The following is a 15,891-nucleotide window of genomic DNA, read 5'->3' on the forward strand; positions in this document are numbered from 1 at the left end:
TTCCCTTTGACATCTTTGCAAATTTTGATGGTAGTTATCTATTAATGAGTTGTCTGTAGTTGTGAACAATCCACAGATGAATCTTAAGAGCCATTCTCTGTAAGCATCAAAACATGTGGAAAACGACCGACTCGGATTTTGACGAAATTTTACACAAAGTATACATACTTCAGTCCTTTAATCATGACACTTTTAAAAATGGGCTTAGACTCGTGTTTCCATGTCAACAAGACATTCGATTTTGTGCAAAGACGTGAGCCTCAGTAAATATTGAATTTTCCTTTATAAAAATGTGAATGTTCATTTGTCATTTAATTTCCATTGTTATTTAATTAAGCTATGTTGTGTGTAATTTTTAAAAATAAAATTGATTTGCTGCAACGCCATAACATGAAATATATGCCCTCAAATACCAAAAAATACCACTGAAAATGAGAGAAAATTGTTTCAATTTTGTGCAGAAACACAACCACTGGTGGATTGTTCTTACATTGATAAATGTGTATCGCATCAACTAGAATAACATATCAAAAAATTACAGATGTCATATTTCATTTAAGAAAATAAATTGATTTTAAAATTTGCACGATTGCAAAAATATGCGAGTTTTTTCGAAATCTAGATCACCTCGACTCTTGACTGCAATGCGTATTCCAAGTATATTCATGATCAAGACAAGTTACGTCCCTTTTCTGAAGTGAAAGTAGAAATTCATGAGTGATGATTTGGATATTTTGAGCTGGTTTAAGTCTTTAAATCAACTAGAATTTTATATTTGATACTTAAGTGTTTGTCGGAGCCCGTTATGCTCTCGGTGGGTAGCTTTCAATGATGATGTATCAGTGAATTTACGCTGCGATCGTGATTACAACAGGGAGAACTTGTATGCAAAAACTTCCGAAAAGATTAGCCGAAAAAGAAACGCACAGGTGGCATTAAATGTGCTCAATGCTGTTGTCATAACAATTCAGATCCGTAAGTACTTTACTATCATTCATTTTGCCTCAGTTTGTAAAATAACTAGACAATAAACAAATATAGATCTATCCAATTCCATATGCAATTCACCGTTGAATATAAACTTCAAGCAAAATCTTGTACATGAGAAATGCCTGTGCCGATAGGTGTTTGTGAATAAGATTTATCACATTAACTTTAACGTTTGTAAATATTCATAAATCTGTCAATTTAATTTCATTTTGAAGTTCTGATGTTATTTAAACTTATTAATCAGCAAGAAATATTTATTATTGTTAATATACATTTGTAGCTCTGACAGTCAGGGGTGCAGATTCAAGATTGGATGTTCTAAATGAAATTAAGACAGAAATATTTTCTGTGAGGAATGTACAAGACTCAGCATCATCATTATGACAACACAGTTGTGGGTCATTAAAGTTTAAGTGGATCCAATATGGCTGGAACTTGTTTAAAGATTGTTAAGCTGGAATGTGTCCACTGAGAAAATCACAGAGGCTGAAGCTGTTGGAGAATATTTGATGACCTGTTTTTGAATATCTCATCCCCTTTCATGGAAGGAACTGTACTCAGCTGAACAATGCAACTGTGTATGTCCATAGTTTACAGACAAATACTGATATATATGCAAAAACAAATATAGTGTGTTAGACATTGTTTACAAATTCATATTTAGATAAAGCTTGAACATATAATTGAAGATTGTTTAATTTATTTTCTGCACTGACTGAGAGCTTCACAGACTGCAATTTAAAATGTACAATTTCAGTCTGATCGAAAACAATCAGGATAAGTCTGACCGAAACAGGACAACTTTAAATTCATATTCTTAATATAACCAAGATGGATACAAAATTTGCTTTTAAAAACAAAATAATATCCCACCCCCACCCCGAATTGGAATTTGGGCAGTATTTTTTGTAATACATGCATCTTATAAGTCATTCATCTACATGTATGACACATAAACCCATATTATAATTTTGATACAAAACCAAAACCTGTTTTTAACAACAGCAATCCCCCACCCCTGTAAATTGTGTTGTTATAAACAATGGATGTTTTGGGAATTTTAATGGGCATTGAGTTTGCATTGCAAATCTTTTTTAATGCCATCATCACAGAATCTAGTATTCATGGAAATGATTGAAATTATTTGCAACAAAGTAATAGAAAAGTGCACTAATGTACTCATGGAGAAAGTACTGACACAAGCCAAAATGCCATCCATATTCAGTTGTTTTTCCCCCTACTAAAGTTGGATTAATCGAGAAATAATGAAATGAAATGAAAGGGTGGTGTACTGGTGTAAGTAGATTGTGACCTAAGTAACATCATCTTTCTGGTACCTTGCAGCTTTAGTTGACACACAAAACAATTTAGAAATCGTTAGTACATATGTATGTGGGTAGCTTATAAAAATCGGTGTCAAGAAAATGTTGGGAAAATAATGCATACCCAATCATTAATATACTACAGTTACATGTAGCTGTTACAGTTCCTATTTAATGTTTCCATGGAGACAAAACAGTCAGATTACCAACATTTTCATAACAGGACTTTTGGACTAGCTATCTCTCGTCAAAACTGACTCAACTGAGTATAAGTAGGTAAAATACTTGTAGTTTAAAATGAAAAGAAATCTAAATCGCCAACATAATGTTTCCATGGAAGTAAGTTTCCATAGCAACTAAACTACAAATTGAATTTCTTCTTAATTAGTATATTTTAACCAGCCTATGAATACAAAGATAAAGTTATGATATTATAGAATAAATCTACTGAAGTACACGTACATTAAATTGTTTTCAATGATTATGGTTGCTGGCCCTATCGTTTCCATAGTAACACATTTTTCTTCATATTTTCCCCTTTGTAATAATTAAATTCAAATGATTAAACAGAGTCATATAATGCTTTTACAGCAACTACCTAGAGATAAATATGTAATTTTATCTTGTGAAAAGTAAAAATTCTATTCAATACAAAGTAATTCAAAAACATTTAAAAAAAAAAATTAATTTTCATTTTAAATGTAATCTTCTACCAATGCCGTTTGACTTGAAGATTTTTTTAAATGTTTGCTACACCAACTAATCCAACTTATGACTAATCCATGGAAATTATGAAATTTGTACTTTATAACAATTATTAAGATTATGACAGAACACTTTCACTTAATAATAGGCACACACATTTCTGCTTCCTGACACAAATCAGTTTTATAGTCAGCACTTTTCTTCAAAACTTAAAGGAACCATATATATGTATCTTATAATGGTTGCTATGGTAACAAAAGAATTAATCATTTATATTGCTAATTTAAGCAGACTTTTACATCAATTTATATGTTCAAATATAATATGACAATGAGTTTACACTATCACATGGTAATAAGCAGAGCTGTAATGCTTTCTGATACAAATTAGCATACTAGTTTACTTATTAAAACCTTGTTATAAAAATACTGAAATATGGTTGCTATGGCAACTGAAATATTTCATAACATGAGAATTCATGATATTTATCATTGTTTATGCCAAATTTAATAGATTTTAAGGATGTTATATTGATAAATTATTAAAATTTGACTCATATATTCATATGAGATTTTTCATATTACCATGGCAACCAATTTTTCAAGCTATATAATTTTATTTAGCAAAATAAGACATTTGTCGTTTTTTTTTATATTTTACACATAATGGGATGAATTAAATCATATATAACTTTCATTGATGTGTGTTGTTGCGTTTTCTTGTAAATGATGTCATAAAATGGCTTAAAAGTGATTTTTTTCAAAAATAGTCAAAATGCTAAAACATTGATTTTTCAACCTCAGGAACAATAGGTAATCCAATATTGATTTATTGATGTTTTATTAAGAATTATTAAGAAACTGTATTAATTCTGAACGACTTTTATCTGATATTCATTTATTATTGCGGAGCGATGTATCTCTTTCTGAAGAGGAAGATGTGAAGCTTTTTGTTAGTTTTTAGAAACATGAAGCTTTTTGTTAGTTTTTAGAAATGCATATTACGTGATACTGGTCGTTTTAATCATAATTTAGCTCCAAGTTAATATTCAATCATGCAATTGTAACAATGTAAGCGATAGACATTCTAATGGTACCATTCACTCTCTGTCTTTTGGCACACTTATGAATATTTAAATATTCACGTCAATACATTGTTTAGCGTATGTAATTGTATGACATTTATTTCCTAAGAACGATTATCCGTAAGTATCAAAACATGTGGAAAACGACCGACATGGATTTTGACAAAATATTACACAAAGTATACATAATTCAGTCCTTTGATCATGACACCTTTAAAATGTGCTTTGAATCGTGTTTCCATGGCAACAAGATATCCGATTTTGTGCAAAGACGTGAACCTCAGTAAATGTTGAATTTTCCTTTACGAAAATGTGTATATTCATTTTCCATTTAACGTCCCATTCCTATTTAAGTAAGCTATGTTGTAATTTTTTAAAATAAAATTGATTTGCTGCAACACCTAAACACGAAATATATGCCCTCAAATACCAAAAAATTCTACTGAAAATGAGAGAAATTTGTTTCAATTTTGTGCAAAATCACAACCACTGGTGGATTGTTCTTACATTGATAAATGTGTATCGTATCTGCTAGAATAACATATAAAGAGAAATAGAGATGTCATATTTCATTTGTTAAGGGTACATATTCAAGATTGGATGTTCTAAATGAAATTAAGACAGAAATATTTTCTGTGAGGAATGTATAAGACTAAGCATCATCATATGACAACACAATTGTTGGTCATTGAAAATTAAGTGGAACCAACATGGCTGTAACTTGTTTAAAGATTGTTCAGCTGGAATGTGTCCACTGAGAAAATCACAGAGGCTGAGACTGTTGGAGAATATTTGATGACTTGTTTTTTGAATTTCTCATCCACTGTCATGAAAGGAACTGTTCTCAACTGAACAATGCGATTGTACATGTCCATAGTTTACTGAGAAATATTGATATATATGCAGAAACAAATATGGTGTGTTAGTCATTGTTTACAATCTCATTTTTAGATAAATCTTGAACATATAATTGAAGATTGTTTAATTAATTTCCTGCTCTGAGTTTCACAAACTGCAATTTAAAAGGTACAATTTTAATCTAATCGAAAAGAATCAGGATAACTTTGACAGAAACGGGACAACTTTAAATTCATATTCTTAATATAATCAAGATGGACACAAAATTTGCTTTTAAAAACAAAATAATAACCCGCCCCCACCCCGAATTGGAAGATGAGCAGTATTTTTTGTTATACATGTAAAACTTATACGGTACCAATTTTGATGCACCAGATGCTCATTTCGACAAATAATGTCTCTTCAGTGATGCTCAACCGAAATGTTTCAAATCCGAAATAACTATGAAACATCTTATAAGTCATTTATCTACATGTCTGGCACATTAACCCAAATCGAAATTTTGATACAAAACCTAAAACTGTTTTTAACAACAGCAATCCCCCACCCCTGTAAATTGCGTTGTTATAAACAATGGATGTGCTGGAAATTTTAATGGGCATTGACTTTGCATTGCAAATCTTTTTTACTACCGTAATCACAGAATCTCATATTCTGATATAGTTCGTCAATACAACCTCGCATTGGGTCAAATGCTGTCTGGGGTGTTTCATACCGATTGTTAAGCCGTTCTTGGTACACTGATTTTGACTGCGGATAACTCCGTTTACCTGATCAGGATAAAGGGCTCACGGCGGGTGTGACCGGTCAACAGGGGATGCTTACTCCTCCTAGGCACCTGCTCCCACCTCTGGTGTGTCCAGGGGTCCGTGTTTGCCCAACTATCTATTTTGTATTGCTTGTAGGAGTTATGAGATTGATCACTGTTCGTTATCTTCACCTTGCATTCAGGGAAGTGAATGATATCATTTGCTACAAAGTAATTAGAAAAGTGCACTTATGGAGACAAAACAGTCAGATTACCAACATTTTTAAAACAGGACTTTTGGACTAGCTATATTTGGTCAAAACTGACTCAGTATACATGAAAGTAGGTAAAATACTTGTAGTTAATGTAAATGAAAAGAGTTCTAAATAACAAACATAATGTTTCCATGGAAGTTCGTTTCTATAGCAACTAAGCTACAAATTGAATTATTTCTTAATTGGTATATTTGAACCAGCCTATGAATATAAAGATAAAGTTATGATATTATAGAATAAATCTACTGATTTTCAATGATTGTGGTTGCTGGTCCTATCGTTTCTATAGTAACCCATTTTTTTTCATATTTTCCCCTTTGTAATAATTAAAAATAAATGATTGAACAAAGTCATACAATGTTTTTACAGGAAATACCTACAGATAAATATGTAATTTATCTTATGAAAAATGAAAATTACATTCAATACAACGTAATGCAAATACATTCAGAAAATTTCATTTTAAATGTAATAATCTTCTACCAATGCCTTTTGATTTGAAGATTTTTTAAATGTTTGCTACACCAATTTATGATTAATCCACTATCACATGGTAATAGACAGACTTGTAATGCTTTCTAATACAAATTAGCATACTAGTTTACTTATTAAAACCTCGTTATGAAATACTGAAATATTGTTGCTATGGCAACTGAAATATTTCATAACATGAGCATGCATGGTATTTATCATTGTTTATGCCAAATTTAATAGATTAAGCATATTATATTGATAAAGTATTAAGAGTTGGCTCAAATATTCATATCATTCATAGCATGAGATTTTTCATATTACCATGGCAACCAATTTTTAAAGCTATATAATTTTATTTAGCAAAATAAGATATCGGTTGGTTTTTTATATTTTACACATAAAGGGATGAATTAAATCATAGATAACTTTCATTCATGTATGTTGTTGTGTTTTGCTGTAAATGATGTCATAAACGGGTTAAAATTGATTTTTTTTTTTCAAAAATAGTCAAAATGCTAAAACATTATTTTTTCATCTTCAGGAACAATAGGTAATCCAATATTGATTTATTGATGTTTTATTATGTATTCATTATGCTGCACCTAATCTTTAAGCAAGTAATAGAGAAATTTATATATCAGTGAAATTAATTTGTTTATGTTTAATCAAAAACGGGCCATCTTGGGAGCTGTTTTCAAAGTGTTCTTGCTACCATGGCAACGGTACCTCAATGAGGAATTTTGGTACCAAATTCTATGAGAGGGTATCAAATAATCACTTTATGCCACATTTCAGCAACACCAGTGAGCATACCTATCCATCCCTACATAAAAAATGTTGATGCTTACAGAGAATGTCTCTTAAATAAATCGCTTCAGCATAATTTCAACACAATATGTATTATCATTTATATATGCCTTGAAGGTTTCCGATTATTTTGCATTAAAATATTAAAGTAAACCAGCAGAATTATGGAGTACTCAGGCTTCTATCATAATACACTCTATTCAATCAGAGTACTCAGTGTGATTTCCACCTATTTGATTGTTGATTATTTGCAACACAGAGGAATAAAAAAATATATACAACAAAGTTAACACAAATATCATGGCCCAGGGTACATTCGAAAGTACGGAAGCACATTGCTGCCAATTGATTTTATTTTTTTTCTATCTCGTTTGTACGAGAAACAGTAAGTCGTACGAAAGACATAATAATTCGCTATTACAAGATACTAAGTCGTAATAACTAGATAATATGTCGTACGAACGACATAATAAGTCGCACGTACGAGGAACGATACGTTGTTCATAAGACAGAAAGTGTCGAAATAATGAGATATTAAGTTGTATGAACAACGAAGGTCGTAATAACGAGAAACTAAGTCGTATAACAAGTCTTGATAACGAGATAAAGTCGTAATTACGAGATAATACACATGTAAGTCGTACGAACGAAATACTAAATTATGAGATAACAATTCGTTATTACGAGATTATTAAGCCGTATGAATGACATGATTTCACCAAACAACAAGCATGGAGGGCTTAGAAACAGTTGATGTGCTTGTGAAGTTTTATTTTAAGTTAGGATTTAACCACAAAGAAATGTTGCAGTTGCCAGCTTTTTATGATGGAATCGTTGTTAGTATCAACAACATGAGACGTCTTTTGGAAAAGATGGGTTTGATTCGTCACAAGAGAACGCAGATTTAGAAAAGGTTATCCTCAAAAGTTGCGATTAGATCGTGGTACAGAAAACGTTTCCATTGCTCAAATGGGAATGTTTTTAACATACAAAAATGAAGATGACAATGTTAGCAACTGTATTATATTCGGATCTAGCAACCATGATCAGAGGATTGAATCATGGTGAGGGTTTTCCGAAAGCAATGTAGCCAATATTGGATGGATAACCTTGAAACACTTCGATGTGAAGGCAATTTCACCTGCGACATTGTAGACAAAATATTCCTAGGACATATCTTAAATCTAGGAAAAATTTAAAGGCATTCGCATATTTCAAATAGTGTATGCGTTATGAAACTAGAATTATAAATCTTATTTACTTAGAATACCAGTTCAAATTGGATGTTTTACGTGAAATTGGTTTTCGCCTTGAGTTGCATTGAATCCATTAAAAAGTGCAAAATGGCATTGGACACTGAAAAAGTTATAAGATTTGTACAGAATATATACCCTTATTGGGTTTGTTTAGGCGCTTGTGATATCGAGACATCCGTACGTGAAGTACGTGAAGTGCCACAATATTAAGACCAGTGCAGGGTTTTCATCGTACTGATCAACGCCTGTCGTGACAAGGCACCGCGAATAAAGGTCACACAGTAACCGGTAATTTTGTCTGTAATAATAATGATATGGGTCTCTACCACAGGGGTCTGCATTGTACTGCATCCTATTAAGTTTTTCTTTTTGGGGGGTATGATATAGACCACTATATCATTATCAGACAAAACTACCGGTCCCTGTGGAGGTACTTGTAATTAATAATTCTTTTTTGTGTGTGTTTCCAAACTAACATGCTTAATGTATATAAAGGCGAAAAATAAAAACTTGTGCACCGTAAACTCTCTGATTCCACCCCAGATCATGAAATGAAAGGACACAAGTTTGCCTTTAATTTTGTGATATGTCAATTACTTTGATTATATATAGGAAAATTGTACACTATTTCATATCATCCTTAATGCTAAAAATTGAGAAGTGTATATCCTGTTGTCGCATGAAAACTTCCTTGATACTTTTAGAAATAGCAATTCATGTACATGTGCTCTTGGAACAGCTAGTCACATGATTATTTTCACAGAGTGTTACACCATTACTGCCTTATTACATTTCTGCATGACAATATACACTGAAAACCCACACGCCCTACACGTGATACTGGCAATAGCTGAGGCGGATTGCACGGCACAACGCGGTCAATCTGAATCTGATTACAAACCTGTGGGATAAAACTTTGCACAAACTGCGTTTCACTTTGATAGGAATGGCGGAGTAATACTAAACGTGATGACGGAATGCACAGCTCAACAACCAGTTCCCTGTAGCGGTTGCAAAAACCCGAGTGCTTATATCTGTAAAACTTGTGGGATGAACATTTGCGAAAAAAGTATTTCAATTCATTTAAAGATTAAGTCGAAAGTGGGACATATACTCGTTGACATTTTGCAAGACTGCAATGACGATAGCGTAGATTGTAAATGTTGGAGTCACCCGGAATTTGATTGGCATGTGTTCTGCAAATTTTTTAACTTGTCTCTGTGTTTGATCGGCTCTTCCACAAAACACAAACCACACCATATGGTGGAATTGACAGAAATTAAAAAAGAGAAGGTCGAAGTATTGAAACAGAAAATGAAGTTTTGCGAAATCTCAAACCTCTCTTTCAACAGATTCTGCTACACATTGACTCCCGACTTCTGTTTGTTTCAGTAAACTATGAAAAACATAATTATTTCAACCTTGATATTTGATGACACTTCCGGATCTGAAATTTAGACGTTTTGTGAATTTGGGTAATTAAAGGGACTGACTCTGCAAGCGCCCTGCAATGTTTAGACTGTCCGTCCGCCCGACCGTCCGTCCCATTTCATTTCTCTTGAACAATATTTCTTTTGCCTTGACCAAGTCTGGCCAAAGCTTTACCCATACACTGTCCATAAGTAGAGGGGGTGCAGTGACCTTCATCCAATGAGGGCGATATTGAATTGCAAGCATGCTCATATGGAATAGATCCAAGTTGTTCAAGTAATATAAACCGGGGGTGTATGGTGAGTTTACGACTGGGGAATAAAGTATTATATTTGAATACGTAAGGACGAATCTGTAAACATATTTTTCTTCAGAGTAGCATTGCCGTGATTAATCGTATTTTAAAATATGCAACTGTCCACGGGTAACTTACAGTGTCAAGTTTGTTCAAACCATGGTCCCGGAGTTTACAGTGGGATTTCAATACGTGATTAAAGTTTCCCATGTAATTACATAGATGGGAAATCGTCTTTTCAAAACCAGCAGGGCCATTATCAGTCTCTTGCTATGCAAGCAGCAGTTAGTGCAGATTTCATTTAATTCAAATCATGGTCCTGGAGCGGATGATGCGACAATATGGGATTATTTTTTACGTGACAATATATAATGAAGAGACATTATTTGTCGAAATGCGCATCTAGTGCATCAATATTGGTAACGTATAACTTAAAACTGTTTTACATGATGAAATTAATCTGCATCATTGATATTTGTTCTCACGCAAAATTTACATTTTATATGGTCAGTGAAATGAAATAAATTATGTACAGCCGTTCTTGGAAGCTGACTTTGATATATTTATTGTGATATAAGTTATGGTATGGTGAACATTATTGATTGTAGTCGGGAAATACTTGTTTAAAGTGATATTGCTCAGAAAACATCGATTATTTTACGTACTAAATACGTATAGGTGATAATATACATATAACGAATTCGTGATTCTTTACTAAATCTAAATGTATCCGGTAGTTCTTTGTTTTCCATCCATGTACATAACCCAAAATTAAGCAGACAATTCTTCTCAACTAGTAGTTTTAAATTATCGAAATATACAATACTTTTCGACGTTTAAAAAATTTATTTATAGCTACCAAGATATTACACGTGCTCATATTTTTCTAGGTACTTCTGTTGAGTCCCTATATGTCCACCTGCACTGTATATCCGCCTGCACTAAACGTCTACCCAATTTTAGACCAAACTGTCCTTATATGTCCGCCTGCACTAAATGTCCGCCCAATTTTGGACCAAACTGTCACTAAGTGTCCGCATGCTAATAAATGTCCATTTACTTTTGTAACGAACTGTCACCTATAAGAATTTGAATACTATAATATTTCGATGCAATTATATCAGTAGGGAATACATAATTTCGATATTTATACAGTAATGGGTATCTATGTAAATCACTGTAGGGCCTAATTATTTAACTTATATTAACGCAGCAGTGACTATGCATCGAAAAGTTGGTTTTGTTATGAGACATTTCCGTTATTTTCTTATCATATCGAATTTTCATTTCATATTGGAAGGAAAAGGTTAACTGCCGTATGTCGATATTTTAGCTAGACTTAAAATATCCGAAAGGGACAATTTGCATCATTTACAACTATTGTAGCATTCTTGGGATCCGTGTAGTATTTAATTATAGCTACATTTCCAATGTTTTGCCTTTGGTATCGTTGTAACTTGTATGAAAACAATTTCTTCATAAATGTGATGCATTTGTGAACAATGCGTGTCTGAATCTCAACAGATATAGTATGTCTACTTTAACAGCTGGGCAAATTCGAATACCACAGACACTGAACTAAACTTACTGAGGTGTCAGTATTTTGGGAATATTTCAGGATTCCATCACCTATTCATCTCTGGGTCCCGAATAACCTTGGTGCCACATGTACCTGCAAAACAAAATACAAGTGATATATAAAGAAAAAGAAAAGATATTTTTATTATGTTTTTTTTTTACATCAATTTGATAAGAATATTAAAGTTCACAGTTTCACTGATGTACGAAATAAATGTTCGCCATTGAAATGACGTTAATATCTTGTCACCGGTGAAATATCATGATCATGATGATAAACAATCTGGAATGTGCTGAGTCCGCACATTGGTGATACAGCTTGGTGTTGCGATTCCTCTGTCAAACTCCCATTAAGGACAATGATTGGTTATCCTACGTTCAATCCATCGCTTGTTGTATCCCATGGCTTGATGACCCCATAACGTGTTAATCCAACGTTAGTGCTTCAAATGACTTGGTGATTTCACTGCTGGGTGTACCAACGGCTTTGTGAATCTATGGCTTGGTCATCCCACTTCTGATACCAATATAACAGGAAGATCTGAGGGCATACACAAAATAAAAGACAAAATTGCTTTGATGTATTAACTTTTGTATCATTCACATGAAACGTATACAGTATTTATATGACGCCTGGTCTTGATGCAGACAAACAAATTTCCTGGACACACAGTTCCGGGATACACAAAGTTCTGGGACACACACAGTTTCTCGATACGCAGTTTCTGTATACACACAGTTCAAGGATACACAGTCCCTCACATATTTGACCTATGTCAATGAAATATTTGAGACCTCAGGTAGCCAAGTATCCGTATAATTGAATAAATTTGCAGAAATATAGAATTCAAAATGTTTTCAAGCCAATCAAACAAGAATTTGATGCAGCATAAGGGACGTTACACCAATACACTGGTTAATGAATGGTTAAACCCAGAACTCAATTATCAGACACAGGTAAACGGGGTATAATACGGGGTAACGATAGCAACTGAAAGAAGAGGCCCTGGAAAGGATAACTATACATAAAATTAGACTTAAATACACAAGAACTTTTCTTTTTATTCCGTTAATATTCAATATTAAAGGTCCTCACAACATACACACTAAACCTTATAATCTGTGGACATGAAAGATTACCATAGTAGAGTTTTCTTAGATTATGACACTACGTATTTGTGATTATCATTAAATCAATTATTGTAATTTGATTTATCATATGAAAATTTAAATGATGTACATATCAGGATATAGGGCTCACGACGGGTGTGGCCGGTCGACAGGGGATGCTTACTTCTCCTACACACCTGATCCCACCCCTGGTGTGTCAGGGGTCCGTTTTTGCCCAGCGATCTATTTTGTATTGCTTATAGGAGTTATGAGATTGATCATTGTTCGTTATCTTCACCTTGCATATGTTCACTGCGTATCACTAATGTTAAATCTATCAAACTTTTATTTTTCATTGATTTAGTTGGGGCACCTTTAAAATGCGAAACGAAATCGAATCAAAACGAAATATGTCGAAACAAAACGAAACATTCCGAAACAAAATCAAAACAAAACGAAATCTAAAGAAATTGAACGAAACGAAACTCAACAGTTTGTATAACCGAACTCTTTAATTATGATAATAAAAATGGCATCTCACGTCCATATGAAAGTTACCACATATAAATGAAATTCGCTTACCCATTGACGTGGTCCTTAAGGTTGACTGATATATTTATACATTTTAAGCGATCCATCGGTTAGCATAAAAAAAAATCTTTGAATAAGCTGGTGTCTTAGAACGTTTTTTGAAAGCAGAAATAATTTTAATATCTTGTTGACGTGTAATATCTGTTGACGAGGAAGTACTTTTAATCATGGAAAAATTTCATAGCACCATATTATACGAAATCAGTATTCCGGTTTTGTTATATCATAATCCAAATACCTGTTACTTTTGGTTCAGATCCTGGGCACTTGGCAGTCACTATTGATAGAACCCGCAACCTCCCGGTTACAAAGCCAGCTTCCTAACCACCACAACCTCGTAACTTGTCATGTTAACGTTATAATATTTATTATTATACATTTCCTGTTATTGCTCTTTATAACACGAATACAATAAAACTGTCTATTTCCCTAAAAATGCACTACTTCTCCCATCTGAGGATCACTCCCTATAAACCTAGAGCTACTACCTTGGACCACTCCCTCATACATATACATTGATGATTTTAACCAATCACATTTTGCGGTCGGTGGAGCGCTCCAAGAATCTCGAGTTTGTGACGTAATGATATTACGTCAGAAACAGTTGCGAGATTTGATCTTCTTACTGAAGAACAACCACAGTCGATTATAGATAACAAATCGATTCTAAACACAAAAGCTGTTGTAAAAACTGCTGTAAATATACTAACAAATTATCTCACTGAAAGGAATTTAGGAAATATTGACGATTGGGTGAGTGTTAAACCAGAAGAATTAAACCAGTGCTTGTAGATATTTTATGCGGAGTTAAGAAATGCTGACGGCATCAAATAAGCTAGGAAATCTATGGTGACTATTTGATATGGACTACAGCAACACTTTAAGTTTGAAACGAGAATATTATCAACGATAATAGATACATCACCTCCAGTGAATTGGTCCAGACCGCCTTGGTCCAGCTGAAGAAAGTCGGTGTCGATGACACTAAATCTAAGGAACCTATGGTTACAGAGGATATGGATAAACTTTATGAATCAAGTGTATTTTATGTTGGTACTCCAGAAGTAGTACAAAACAAGACGATCCTCGAGTACTTGTACTACTTCTGTAACAGAGGTAAAAAAAAATATGCGTGCAGTTCAGAAATCAGACTTTATCATTTCTACATATCTGGTGCATCAAAATTAGTACCGAATAAGTTTTACATTCTGCCAATAGAGAGTATGTGTCAGTTAAAAACAAACAAACCAAGAATCATACAGGGGAGGATATTCATAATAAAGACTATAAATAAGGCCGGATGTATGACAAACCATATATTTTCAGAGTTATCTTTCTTTGTACACATTTGTTACATGAAAACACAGTGGAAAAAAAACGTAATCCTAATCTAATCTTGAAATTTAAATTTATAGATGATCCAAGGTGTCCATTTGCTTCATTCAAAAAGTATTTGTCCAACCGCCATCCATCTAATCCTAATTTTTGGCAAAGGTCCGAAAGAGAGTTTTCCGAGGATGAAAACATCTGTTTCGATAATACTGCACTGGTAAAACACGCCATATTCTTTTATGTCACATCTAGGGTATAGGTCTCACGGCGGGTGTGACCAGTCGACAGGGGATGCTTACTCCTCCTAGGCACCTGATCCCACCTCTTGTTTGTCTAGGGGTCCGTGTTTGCCCAACTATCTATTTTGTATTGCTTGTAGGGATTATGAGATTGATCTCTGTTCGTTATCTTCACCTTTCATCTAAGTGAGGAACGCACATTCTCAAAGCGTTATACAAACCAATGTGATCGGGCCACCTCCATCACTATCCTAGACCAATAAAGTGATAAATTGTTGTCAACATTATCCGCGAAATGAATAAATCTGAATCAACGAATACTTTTGAAATTGTTTCTGTATAATAAAACAGTTATGGAATGGGTACTCAGGAAAATAGTAAAACTGCCCCCCCCCCCCCTTGGCAGGAAACTATTTCCTTCCTCGGGGTACCATAATTTTTGCTATTTCCCTTGTTCCCATTTCATAAATGCAAGGTGAAGATAACGAACAGTGATCAATCTCATAACTCCTATAAGCAATACAAAATAGATAGTTGGGCAAACACGGACCCCTGGCCACACCAGAGGTGGGATCGTTATATCTCAGAATGTTTGCTATATAAATGTTAGGTGAATACACTTGCTATTTCTTCTGGATAACGCTAGCCGTGAAATATTTTCTGAACTATCTGCCATTGGGAAATAGTCTCGAAACTATTAACAGGAGGCTATATTTTCCCGTGTTTTATTTTCTGTGACGTGAAAGTCCGATAACTAATTAGTTAACTTCACTTTGGTATGTCCAACACAAGTAAA

At 33.6% G+C, this 15,891-nt stretch overlaps 1 long non-coding RNA gene across 1 annotated transcript; it reads left to right on the top strand.

The window, feature by feature from the left end:
• Positions 1-685: 685 nt before the first annotated feature.
• Positions 686-3,713, top strand: LOC130047777 (uncharacterized). The gene is made up of 2 exons (XR_008796592.1): positions 686-975; positions 1,271-3,713. It is a non-coding gene; the product is annotated as an uncharacterized LOC130047777 (long non-coding RNA).
• The last annotated feature ends 12,178 nt before the right edge of the window (positions 3,714-15,891 follow it).

This window comes from Ostrea edulis, chromosome 7 (assembly GCF_947568905.1).
Source record: "Ostrea edulis chromosome 7, xbOstEdul1.1, whole genome shotgun sequence".
In the NCBI taxonomy this organism is placed as follows: domain Eukaryota; kingdom Metazoa; phylum Mollusca; class Bivalvia; order Ostreida; family Ostreidae; genus Ostrea; species Ostrea edulis.